At 42.1% G+C, this 13,033-nt stretch overlaps 1 protein-coding gene across 1 annotated transcript in view; it reads right to left on the reverse strand.

Moving 5' to 3' along the window:
• LOC110534525 (endothelin receptor type B) overlaps nucleotides 1-260 on the reverse strand; it is a 14,287-nt gene extending 14,027 nt beyond the window's left edge. Inside the window, exon 1 of the mRNA XM_021619408.3 lies at nucleotides 1-260. This exon is cut by the window's left edge and continues 969 nt beyond it. The gene's annotated coding sequence lies outside the window, so the exon portion shown is untranslated.
• Nucleotides 261-13,033: the final 12,773 nt, after the last annotated feature.

The following is a 13,033-nucleotide window of genomic DNA, read 5'->3' on the forward strand; positions in this document are numbered from 1 at the left end:
TCCATAACTATACACTTAGCAAATGGGCCCGTTATCAATACATTGTCTAAAAGCAGGAAGAGAGGCTATCCAAGCAGGCCAAGGTCGGCCCTTCTCTCTCCCAACGAGCTGACACAGCAACTGTTTAGCTAAATAAAGAACCTGGACAATGGAGTTCCATATCACGAGGAAGATAAGATAACGTGCAAACAGATAAGGTACACACACACACACACACACACCGCTTGATTACTTGTGGGCCCCCAGGCCTTGTTGAAGTCAAGGGCCATTCCTAAAAGCTGATTGAACATCCTCCGAGAGGGCAGAGTAGGGTTTTCTGTATCAGCAGCACTCCAATATTCCCTTCCCTCCCCCATGCCCTTCGCTGGTACATTCTCCTGGCCTAAGGGTAGGCTTCTTTCCATTAAGGTCAGGCTGTAGCAATCATCTCATTGAACAACACTTTGGATCACATCGTCATTTGAATGAAAACAGTGTGTCTGACGTTATCAGAGCCTCCCGTGGAAAGTATTACCTTGTAAAAGTGGAAATATTTATGATAATCAAGTAATAATGTTTTGCGTGCCATGTCATGCCCTGTACCAGGAAGAGATGGAATATGAGAGAAAATATACACTTTTTATATAGTGTAAATACATCCCTTAGTATTAATTGTTTCAGATATTTTATGCATTTAATCATTGGTTGACTATTAATTGTATAATAATAATGTAAAATATCACGTAGATCATAACATCGTGTGCCCTATTTTAGTAATGAACATTTAAAGACTTAACAAAGCCTTTCCTTTATGCGTTTCTAATTAAGCCCCAATAACAGATTCACTGATCCCATCCAATTATAGTACTCTTGTAAAGGTACTTTACCTCCTTAATATAAATTGGGACTTAATTGGATAATGCTAATATCTACCGCAATTTAAATTTAAAAGGATTGTGTTTTCTTTAATTGTATCCATAAATATCTCATGGCTTCTGAATTAGTTATTGGTCAACAGTGGCGTTATCTTTTATTCATCGGGACGTGATTCGCTGACGGGTCCCCTGGTTGCTGCAGCCTGGCATCAAGCTTTGACGCCTCCATCATTGTAACTTTTGAGGGGTTTCGCTAGCTGCTAGTTGGAAGTCTTTGTTAATAAAACCATTAATATATAAATGATGGAACTTTTACCTGGGTCCCAGTTGCCACGGCTTTCATGTTGTTGTTGTGTTGTTGTCTGACTGTTCATCAGGTATTAATGGCATTCTGTGTGAACTCGCTGGATGGCAGGCTGCCTGGTAATTCATATGCTTGTTCTCTGATGGCATCTGTCGAAGTGTGCTCTCTGCACATTGGTACATACCCTGTGGGAAGCAACCCACCCAGTCCCACACTGAGTGGGATGTAAGCAATTTCTTATCTGGGGCACTTGCTCCAAATGACAAAAAGGGAAAAGAGAGAGAGAAATGGGAAAGAAGTTAGAGGCCAATTTTATTGTGACGATCAGTGACAAACTGTAGTGACTTTTTCGAATTTGACTGAATTTCTTGGTTAATTGGAGAGAGGGATTACTGTGAAAACAGATCGACTTGGAAAAGGGAATGCAGGATAACTCAATGATGGATGTATAATCACAGTTGTGGTAGTGTAATTCATGTTAGCACATGAGTTCAATTTATTTCATTACGATATGCCATCGGACCGTTATCCAATCAAGATTGGATTAAGATCAGAATGGCTGAGGTTGAGTCAATAAGGAATGATGGGAAATTACTCATCAAGCCTGTGAAGAAACACGTACTGTTGTGAAATACATGTCAGACTTTTGCAGAGGATCCAAAAAATACTAATTTCCTCTGAATCTGACGTCGCTAATTTTGGCTGAAATACGTACTCGGACTAAGATGAGACTTTCAATTTTGTCTTGAACAGGAAGTTTTGTGTTTTCACTGTCTTTTTAGGGACAGAGCAGGGTCAAATGCCATGAGAAGGGTGGCTCCTCGCTGTCTCACAACTAGAAAAAAAATAGATTATTCATTTTAGTTCCCGGAAAGAGGACAGCACATCCCTAGAACAGTTCCACCCCCCCCACCCCAGCCCACCCCACCCCAGCCCACCCCACACCGAAATATGCTGACTATAAACCATGTCAGCTATGACAACCAGTCCGGCTCCCAGTTTTTTTCAGTGCTAGAGTTACCATAGTAGCACTTTTTGTTTTCTTCTCTCAGTGATCCCAATCCTTTCACTTTGAATGTGTTACATGAGTTAATAAGATACATAGTTGGAGAGTAGCTCCATGTTAAACTCACTTCATATTTGTTTTGGAACCAGACACTGGACAAGTGACAAAGCCTGAAAGCGTCTCCCAACTACCTACAGAAGTTACAATGCTATAGGCATATTTCAATCAATGCATGGAGAGAAGTGAACAGACAATATTAAGCTTTGCTCATAATTCTTTCTGGCTATACATACAGTTGTGTGTTCTGAGAGCAGACTGAGACAGGGGACTGATAGTGTTGTCTTGGACATGGCAATTAGAGCCCCAAACGCATTCCTGGAGACCTGCTCTAATCTGGCCCCACATGCTTGGCGATAAGAGCTAGAGTCTGGACCCGTAGAGAATGACGTGGAATGGGTATGTCCGTTCTTTCCTCCTTTTGGACAGCCCTTGAAGATGCACTCAAGGCTGAAGACCTCCCGGACGTCATCACCACAGCACATCTGCCTGATGTCTGTTTCAGAGGGAAATAATTACTAACTCAGGAAGCGAAACAATACACAAAGTATTTGAAATCAGTCAAAATTTGATTATGGAGAAATCCTCAGGAAAAGGCACCTCCTCTTCGACAAACTCAAAACATTTGAGTTGCCTTCTACTCAATAAAATAAATATGAATCCTGAACCAACACTTGCACTTGCCCCCCCCCCCCCCCCCCCCCCCCCACACACACTTATAGCTCTGACTCTGCTGAGGAAAAAGTACTTACTATGTCTGTGACACTGTATGTGGTTGTCCCACCTACTGTAGCTAGAGTTGAAGTCAGAAGTTTACATACACCTTAGCCAAATGCATTTAAACTCAGTTTTTCACAATTCCTGACATTTAATCCTAGTAAAAATACCCTGTCTTAGGTCAGTTAGGATCACCACTTTATTTTAAGAATATGAAATTTCAGAATAATAGTAGAAAGAATGATTTATTTCAGCTTTTATTTCTTTCATCACATTCCCAGTGGGTCAGAAGCTTACATACACTCAATTAGTATTGGTAGCATTGCCTTTAAATTGTTTAACTTGGGTCAAATGTTTCGGGAAACCTTTCACAAGCTTCCCACAATAAGTTGGATGAATTCTGGCCCATTCCTCCTGACAGAGCTGATGTAACTGAGTCAGGTTTGTAGGTCTCCTTGCTTGCACACGCTTTTTCAGTTTTCTATAGGATTGAGGTCAGGGCTTTGTGATGGCCACTCCAATACCTTGACTTTGTTGTCCTTAAGCCATTTTGCCACAACTTTGGAAGTATGCTTGGGTCATTGTCCATTTGGAAGACCCATTTGCAATCAAGCTTTAACTTCCTGACTGATGTCTTGAGATGTTGCTTCAATATATCCATATCATTTTCCCTTCCTCATGGTGCCATCTATTTTGTGAAGTGCACCAGTCCCTCCCACAACATGATGCTGCCACCCCGTGCTTCACGGTTGTGATGGTGTTCTTCGGCTTGAAAGCCTCCACCTTTTTCCTCCAAACATAACGATGGTCATTATGGCCAAACAGTTCTATTTTTGTTTCATCAGACTAGAGGATATTTCTCCAAAAAGTACGATCTTTGTCCCCATGTGCAGTTGCAAACTACTTTTTTATGGCTGTTTTGGAACAGTGGCTTCTTCCTTGCTGAGCGGCCTTTCAGGTTAGGTCGATATAGGACTTGTTTTACTGTGGATATAGATACTTTAGTGCCGGTTTCCTCCAGCATCTTCACAAGGTCCTTTGCTGTTGTTCTGGGATTGATTTGCACTTTTCGCACCAAGGTACGTTCATCTCTAGGAGACAGAACACGTCTCCTTCCTGAGCGGTATGATGGCAGCTTGGTCCCATGGTGTTTATACTTGCGTACTATTGTTTGTATAGGTGAACATGGTACCTTCAGGCGTTTGGAAATTGCTCCCAAGGATGAACCAGACTTGTGGAGGTCTACAATTTTTTTTCTGAGGTCTTGGCTGATTTCTTTTGATTTTCCCATGATGTCAAGCAAAGAGGCACTGAGTTTGAATGTAGGCCTTGAAATACATCCACAGGTACACCTCCAATTGACTAAAATCAATTAGCCTATCAGAAGCTTCTAATGCCATGACATTATCATGGAATTTTCCAATCTGTTTAAAGGCACTGTCAACTTAGTGTATGTAAACTTCTGACCCACTAGAATTGTGATACAGTGAATTATAAGTGGAATAATCTGTCTGTGTAAAATTGTTGGAAAAATGACTTGTGTCATGCACAAAGTAGATGTCCTAACCGACTTGCCAAAACTATAGTTTGTTAACAAGACATTTGTGGAGTGGTTGAAAAACAAGTTTTAATGACTCCAACCTAAGTGTATGTAAACTTCCAACTTCAACTGTATCTTAAGATGAATGCACTATCTGTAAATTGCTCTGGATAAGAGTGTCTGCTAAATGACTCAAATCTAAATGCATTGTCTCTGTGTGTGCATTGTCTCTGACTGTGTGTAGAGGAAATGAGAGGGCCCCTACAGACAGACAAGCCAGTGATGCATCAACCCCATGATGAATCCTCTCCCCAGGCATCAGTCTTCACCAACCACCTCCAGCCAATGCCAATGGATCTTACCATAACTTATCATGACAAGGTGCTCACTGACGGACTGTCTTCTCAAAGTAGAAGGTATATCTTCTCCTGCCATATCTTCTTGCTGTCCAGCACCATTTCCCTGCTTCAGAGTCCAGCACCTCCCTTGCTATCTCCAGCAGTCTAACACAATACCATCATTCTCCGTTGCTTATTCTTAGCAATCCCCCCCAAAATATACGTGTGTGTGTGTGTGTGTGTGTGTGTGTATATTCCCGTATGTAATATTTTTTTTTTGGGGGGGGGGGGGGGGGGGGGGACTCAGTCGGGGTCTCAACTTCCTGTTGAGAGTTAGAATAGTAGAATACACAAGGTGCAATTTCGACATTTGGTTGTGCCGTTTTTCTCTTATGTCAGTCACTGACAGTCACTCATTTAGCCCATGTCAGCTCAATTATTTTGTATTGCTATTTTTTTTAATTGTTTATTTAGTGGCTAGGTATCTACACAAATTACCGTCCGGGGGTCCCCCATTGATTTTGTAAGTCAGTCTCGCTCAGATATCATATTAAAAACGGCAAACATTTCTCTCTGCCCTATGGCAAAATTTGTAGAATTGCATGAAATTAGTTTACAATTGCTAAATCTTCTCTCTGCCCCATTGCAAAATGTGCAGAATTGCAGCATATTTGCTTTACAACGGCAACATTTTCTCTACAGCCCCTGGCCAAATGTGTAGAATTGCATACTGTCAAGAGGGGGGCCACTAAAATGTTTTGATCACAATGTGCATATACGTGGGTACGCAGACCCGCGACAAACTTCGGCCACTCATGATGACTTCAGATTGTTTTGTAACCCCCACCCCCCCCTCAAAGTTGTCCATCCCTGCGTTGAATCAACACAACACCGCTAGTCGCTGACTATCCCGAGAGAAAACCCTCATTCCTTGCTCAATGTTACTGGCGATACAAACACAGATAAATTGAACCAACACAACAGAGAAGGTTTCAGAGAAAGCCTCCATTCAGAAATCCAACCCCATATGACATCAATGGGGAAAAAACAAACAGGATTTGGGGCTGTGATCCAAGATCCAGGAACCACTCCATGGGGTCAGAAACCTTCACCCCAGGGCAGGTTTGGGTCTTCTGGAAACATCTGGGGACGATTGGGGCATGTCGTGCTAGTTATAGACAGAGCTGAGTCGCACCCGCAAACCACGGCACCGGCCAACGCAGGGAGATCACAAGTATGGCAACTCCAAGAGAAACAGACAGACCTTATGAAGATAGAGGAGAAAATAGATTTCACAGGTTAAAGGAATGCCACATGTTGGGTTTGTTGTTTGAGAGGTTGAATAAAGATCTGCTATCAATTGATGGTAGGTAAGTCTTTGAATGTATTTTTCCCTTCAATTGCATCCATCTGCTTGGTAAACAAAGCAGCCGTTGTGGAGCGAACTCTGTCAGAGGCCTGTGTAGTCGACGAAAGGCTAAAGGCCTGCTAGATATGAATGTATATGTAATAATATGGCTATAGGAAACAGCAGATAAACTCTGTACTGATCATATGAGAATGGTTGGTTGGTGGTTGTGTGGCTTATCTAGCCAAGTACAGGTGCCCCGGAGAAGCCGATACAAAACGCCCCCTTGTTCTTCTGTGGCTACCGCAGCAACGACATCATGCTAGTAGCTAATGATAGTAATCAGTCAATGGGGCCCACCTGTCTCTCTCTAAACTAATGGCTAGATGGGATACAGTTTATATCAAATTGAAGTCAAAAGAAAAAATGTTTAGCATTTTTGCTAACCCTAACCCTTTCCTAACCTTAACCTAATTATATTAACCTGCTTTGTTAATCCTTCTAACCTGCTGCGTAAATTCTCCTAACCTGCTACAAAAAGTCCATTCTGGTCAATTCTGACATAAACTGTATCCTCCCTAGCCTAAAAGGTCATCCCGCAAGCTGGTATTTCATCTGAGCCAGTCCTTCTGCTTTGTTTATCAATCCAGAACATTTCATTCCCCTTGTTTTTAATCGTCCAGATTGAAAACAGTGTTGAGTTCCACTTTGATGTGTAGCACATGGGCCATTAATGCTCATTCATTGGAGCGTGTAATAAACCCCTTTAGAGAGGACTTTTTCTGCAACTTTTGCATTTTATTTGAGCCCCTTGACATTTGTATGAGTTGATTAATGTTCCTCTTTGTTGTATGGGTGTTAGAGTAAAACATAAGCTTTGGGTCTTGCGGTTGGTTCCCTTGGCTCGGCTACAAACCCTAGTCAGGCTATTGGAGTGAGGCGACAGCTGAAAGCTGAAAACGCAGAGGCCAAATGTAGCTAAGCCTCTCCTCGCTCATCCAAAACAAGAATTGTGTTATTATTTTATGAATGCATGGCAGCACGGCGTATTGTTGTAAGGAAATTCTTGGCTACAAATAAACACAATTATGTATCAGGTTGCTGAACTTTGGGATGGGAATTGATGTAGCCTCTGTCATTTGTGAAAGTTTGGTGTTGCTTCATGCCAGGCCCAAATGCTTTTTGACTGAAAACATGAACTAAGACAGAAGCGATTGAAGGTCAAAATAAATATTTATGTCTTGGAGGACACCAGGGGTGAGAACCCAATACAGTTAAAACGTAATTATAAAGCACTTCCTGTCTTCCGAAGGAAGTTCAATGGCTGCACATCCAGTCGATTGTTTGTGCGATCTAAACACACCTAAACACACATTCCCAAGCCTCGAAGGTGGAAACACCTGTCTGTACCGACAAAATACTATGGCTATACATAATACGTGCATCCCAACTGATTTCTGTATTGGGTAAAGTTCAAAGTTGCACAAACATCTATCACATACATAAATAATAAGAAACGTAGGTAGGCCTAGCACTTGATTGATTGATCATTATTTTGTCTGATGAAGTATCTTGACTCAAAAAATGCTACAGTACTAAAATCAGTAAAGAGTGGACATGACTCCATAGTCGATGCTACACAAGCTATTTGATGCAATTTCAGTCTCCTTGTCTACACTGAAAAGTTACCGGAAAGGTCAACGGTTCCTCTGTACTGAAACGCTCCATAAAAGAATGTAGGACCAAAAGTACTGAACTGTCTACTTATAAGGCAAGAGAATGCTTGACTATATTTCACACTGAGAGAAACTCTACTTGACCTGATTCATTAACTGGAGAAGCTGCATAACCAGTCTGTCATCCTGCTCCAGATAACACGATGGTTCTGCTCGCTTCCACGTCTTGCTTTATGAACACGGTAACTGTTGGGCTGCTTTATTTGAATGACTAGAACTTAGTCTACTAAGTTTATTTTGGAGTTAATAAAGATGTTCAAAATAGCAAGAATAAATCATGTAAATTTACCAGAAAAACCAGGTTACATCATAATCCAAACAGGATTACTGGAAAACCAGGGAATTTATTGAAAGTTCCAGGAATGATCCAATCCTAATCTAAACAGACAAGAAATTACCAACACATTTGAATACAGGCCAGACCACCAAAATAACAATGTTACATTTAGCTATATTATGATCATCATTCACCTCCATGTTGATTCACCTGTCAGAGAGACAGAGACGTCACGTTGTGAAACGGAGGGCGTGCTATGGAACTAGTATGATTTCGGCATGCCTCTTGTCTCCTACAGAATCTATCTACGATCTATCACCCTTTCCTGCTCCAGCTGTGTTTATCCTGCTCTGTGATTAATGGACCACAGGGAATCCCCTCCAGCCCCCCTGCCTCCCCTGCCCCAACATGTGACCTCTTCCTGGGGTTGGATCCTCCAGCGTGCTGGGGTAGTGGGGTAGTAACCTCCAGGGTGTTATCCTTCCCAGAATCGCCACAGCCAGTGTGAGAGAGAGAGGGGGAGGCAAGAGGTGAGAGGTCAGAGGGGAGAGGACACACATTATCTGGCAGTGATTAGAGGCTGAGAGAGAAATCATGGTGTGTGTTACAGCTAGACGTGTGTGGATGTGATGTGGACTAGCTGTGACTTTTCTGAGCTGTACTCTGAGGTAACACTTAAATATTATATGGGGACTGTGATGGCTAGATCATTTTAAGTGCCACATAAATGTGAATTAGAGCATGTTAGTAAGAAAAGCTCTGAGGTAAGTGTGAATTAAGACAGGGTTATGTAATCATTTACATGTAGATGGTTAGTGCAACATATTTGACATTTTATACATGATGCCAGGATGGAATGCCACTTCCTATACTTTATAGATAAATCAAAGTAAACTAAAATAATGTTGAACATTTTATTGGGGTAATTAACTGAAAAAAGCCTATGAATTTTCTGTAATTCAAATTGGCATCATGGAAAATATTTATTTATCGTATATTCCAGTACATTCTCATTACTTTCTCACACACTTGCAGTTGTCCCAATACCGTAACATCTGGCTGATCAGCACTGATTGCCGTGGTTCAAGGGGATATGCATATCTAAGGACGATTAGCCCCCGGCATTAAACTGATTTTTGACCTTCATAATTGTGGTCATGAGTAGGCCTGAGGGTCACAGCATGCTTAAGGGCCCACCTGCCTTAACACTGCCTGTACACTTAAGACTTCAGTACTCTGACCGCCACAACATCAACACGCAACCCAGGGTACTCACACAGCTGTGCTTTAAAGTTTTAGCAGGAATGGCAGTTGATGGCAGTTGAAAGTAGTTCATTAATCAAAAATGTAACATTTTCCCGACAAGCTCTCTAGCTAAATGACTGTTTTGGTATTATCCCACAATATGAAACTGAATTAAAATGATAAAAGGTATGACCCAAATTTTGTGTGGTCATAAAGATGCACTTATGTGTCTATTTAAGTGATAATGCCAGAGAAGCCGGTGTTTGGAGGATATATTAGCAGGGTGTTGTCAGGCCTGAGACGAAGAAGAGTACATCCTCCAAACACCGGCTTCAAGGGGATCATCACTTTTTTTTTTTACAATGGGTTACCAAAATATTTAAATAATGATTGACATATTGTATTTTCATTAAAAAAAATTCTCATACTAACTCATCCTTCAACGAGATATAGTCCCGACACAAATCTTGTCAGGCTGTGTATGAAGACGAAGTCAGGTGCAGGAGAGCAGAGTATGATTAAATAAAGCGCACTTTATTATAGTTCCAAACCGGGAGCACAACAAAACAAACGCACTCAAAAAAACAGAACAATAAAGTAAAGCGCTAAACGAACAAAACATGATGGGAAACAGAGGTTAAATACAAGTAGATTGATTGGGGAAATGAAAACCAGGTGTGTATGGAAACAAGACAAGACAAATGGACATATGAATAATGGAGTGGCGATGGCTAGAAAGCCGGTGACGTCGATCGTCGAACGAACAAGCAGAGGAGCCGACTTCGGCGGAAGTCGTGACAAATCTAGGGTTCCTACCCAAGCCGGCTGGTCGATTGTTCTATCAGTTAGGCTTTGTTCTGTGTCTATGGACGTGACCCAGTCGTTCATTCAAAATGTTCTATTGCCACACTGGCTGGCAACGTTCTTATCCCTTGCTTGCCAGCTAGCCAACTACGGCTAACTTTACAGTCACATCAAACAGTGCAGCCAGAATAACAACAAAGTAGCTGAATTTGCATTTGTTTAAGCGGTTTTCTAGTGACATTTATTTGCATACATCCATAACAATGAGCTAATAATGCGCAATTTCACCTGGCATAGAAAATGTGTTCTCTCGTCAGAATTCTGTTGTTCAGAGGAGCTAGCCAACAACACAGCTAACACAGTCACTTCATACTGAAGCTGGAAAGACTAGCAAACTTGCTGCATTTAATTTAGTTTTACCTGTTTTCTATTGACATTTCTTTGTAAACTCAACAAAAAAAAAACGTCCTCACTGTCAACTGTTTATTTTCAGCAAACTTAAAATGTGTAAATATTTATATGAACATAACAAGATTCAACAACTGAGACATAAACTGAACAAGTTCCACAGACATGTGACTAACAGAAATTTAATAATGTGTCCCTGAACAAAGGGGAGGGTCAAAATCAAAAGTAACAGTCAGTATCTTGTGTGGCCACCAGCTGCATTAAGTACTGCAGTGCATCTCCTCCTCATGGACTGCACCAGATTTGCCAGTTCTTGCTGTGAGATGTTACCCCACTCTTCCACCAAGGCACTTGCAGGTTCCCCGGACATTTATGGGGGGAATGGCCCTAGCCCTCACCCTTCGATCCAACAGGTCCCAGACGTGCTCAATGGGATTGAGATCCGGGCTCTTCGCTGCCCATGGTAGAACACTGACATTCCTATCTTGCAGGAAATCATGCACAGAACGAGCAGTATGGCTGGTGACATTGTCATGCTGGAGGGTCATGTCAGGATGAGCCTGCAGGAAGGGTACCACATGAGGGAGGAGGATGTCTTCCCTGTAACACACAGCGTTGAGATTGCCTGCAATGACAACAAGCTCAGTCCGATGATGACACAACACCCCAGACCATGACAGACCCTCCACCACCAAATTGATCCCGCTCCAGAGTACAGGCCTCGGTGTAACGCTCATTCCTTTGACGATAAATGCGAATCCGACCAGTCTTATCATCGGAGTCCATCAGTCTCTGGGTTGGAGGGAGTAATGCAGACTAAACCCTGTTATATCCAGTGGTTTCCTGTGTTAAGGGATCAAAGGGTAGGAAATGGGCATGGCATGCACAGCCAAGGCTACAACGGGCAGAGCTACACAGCTGACCTGGTTTCAAATATTATTTGAAATCTTTCAAATACTTTAGCTAAGCCTGATTGAGCTTACCTGTTGCAATGGAACCTATTGAAAAGCCCCAAAAGTGCATGCACACCCTGCTCACCTGGCACTCCAAGCAGGCTAAAACAAATGCTGAAACTATTTGAAAGATTCAAAATAGTATTTGACCCCAGGTCTGCTACACAGTACCACAGTCATGCAGATGTGGGTTGTTGACCATAGATTTCGTGCTGCTGTTTTAATCATTGTGTTCTTATTGTTGGGTGTTTCCTTCCAGAAGCCTGACATTAGGTCTGTTGGGGTCGCCTGGTTGTTTCAGATTGATGGAGAAGTGCATTGAACTTGACCTGTCCTACGCTAGTATTTCAAGACAATTCAAGACTTGAAGAATGTTGATATGTTGAGGCCAGTTTTTGTTGTTTATGGGAATTTGTGGGACACCGTGGAGGAAAACACAGCATGTCATGTGGGGGAAGAGAGAGAACTGGGGAAACACGCACATTTAAACACAAAGAAAAACCTCAGTTTTCCCCACATCCTGAGAGGAAGTTAAGGACAGTGCCATTCAGCAAGACGAAAGAAAAAGCTAAGAAATGAAGAACAGATATTATAAGATCATCAGACTACCAATTCCTGGATTTATGAGAACAAAACAGAGCTGCAGTCGCACCACTGTACTCACATATCAAACTCAAACTGGCACAAGGAAACCTAGTTCACATGAACTTAAACAGCTTTGTGACCACAATTACATATGGGGGAGTTCTGGGCTGTGATAACGGGGTTAGTTGCCATTTTGTAGCATGCAAAAGCATCATGTCATGACTCATGCTCGTGTAAATCTCACAAAGATATGTACGTATGACATTCAACTTGTTCAATCCTGGAGGCGATCCTTCACACACACACGATCCTGGAGGCGATGCTCCTCTCCTAGTTTACAATGGGATATAGCAAGAGCAGGCTTGACGATTGAGCTTTTTAATTGTGTAAATATCGTTTATGTATATCCACACATGACGCAATAAAATACAGTCTGGTTCAGTCAGTAATGACTCAGACAACAAGATGTCTCCTGGAGGATGGTTTAGATCATCTGACGATGATTCACATGGAACAAACTCCAGACATACAGAGAGCGAGAGATAGAAAGAGAGTTAGAGAGACCGAGACGGAGACCGAGAGACAGAGCTCGGGAGAGAAAGGCAGAGAAAGGCAGAGAAAGAGAGAGAGAACCACGTGTTGAGGGAGTCCTCATCGTTTCCTGTGGTTGTTTACACTGACATGTCCTGACGGAACAGAGCACATCTGCTATGCAAGCGAGGACAAATATTATGTTTTAGCTATCCAAACGTGTTTTGATCACATGACATTGTGAAAAGAAGATAGAGGTTTACTTTAGTGAAGTTGTGATGGATCGACTAAGGTTTCAGCATCCCAAATGGCACCCTATTCCATATGTTG

The sequence above is a fragment of the Oncorhynchus mykiss genome, chromosome 10, assembly GCF_057628025.1.
Source record: "Oncorhynchus mykiss isolate SJ-2025 chromosome 10, ASM5762802v1, whole genome shotgun sequence".
Lineage (NCBI taxonomy): Eukaryota > Metazoa > Chordata > Actinopteri > Salmoniformes > Salmonidae > Oncorhynchus > Oncorhynchus mykiss.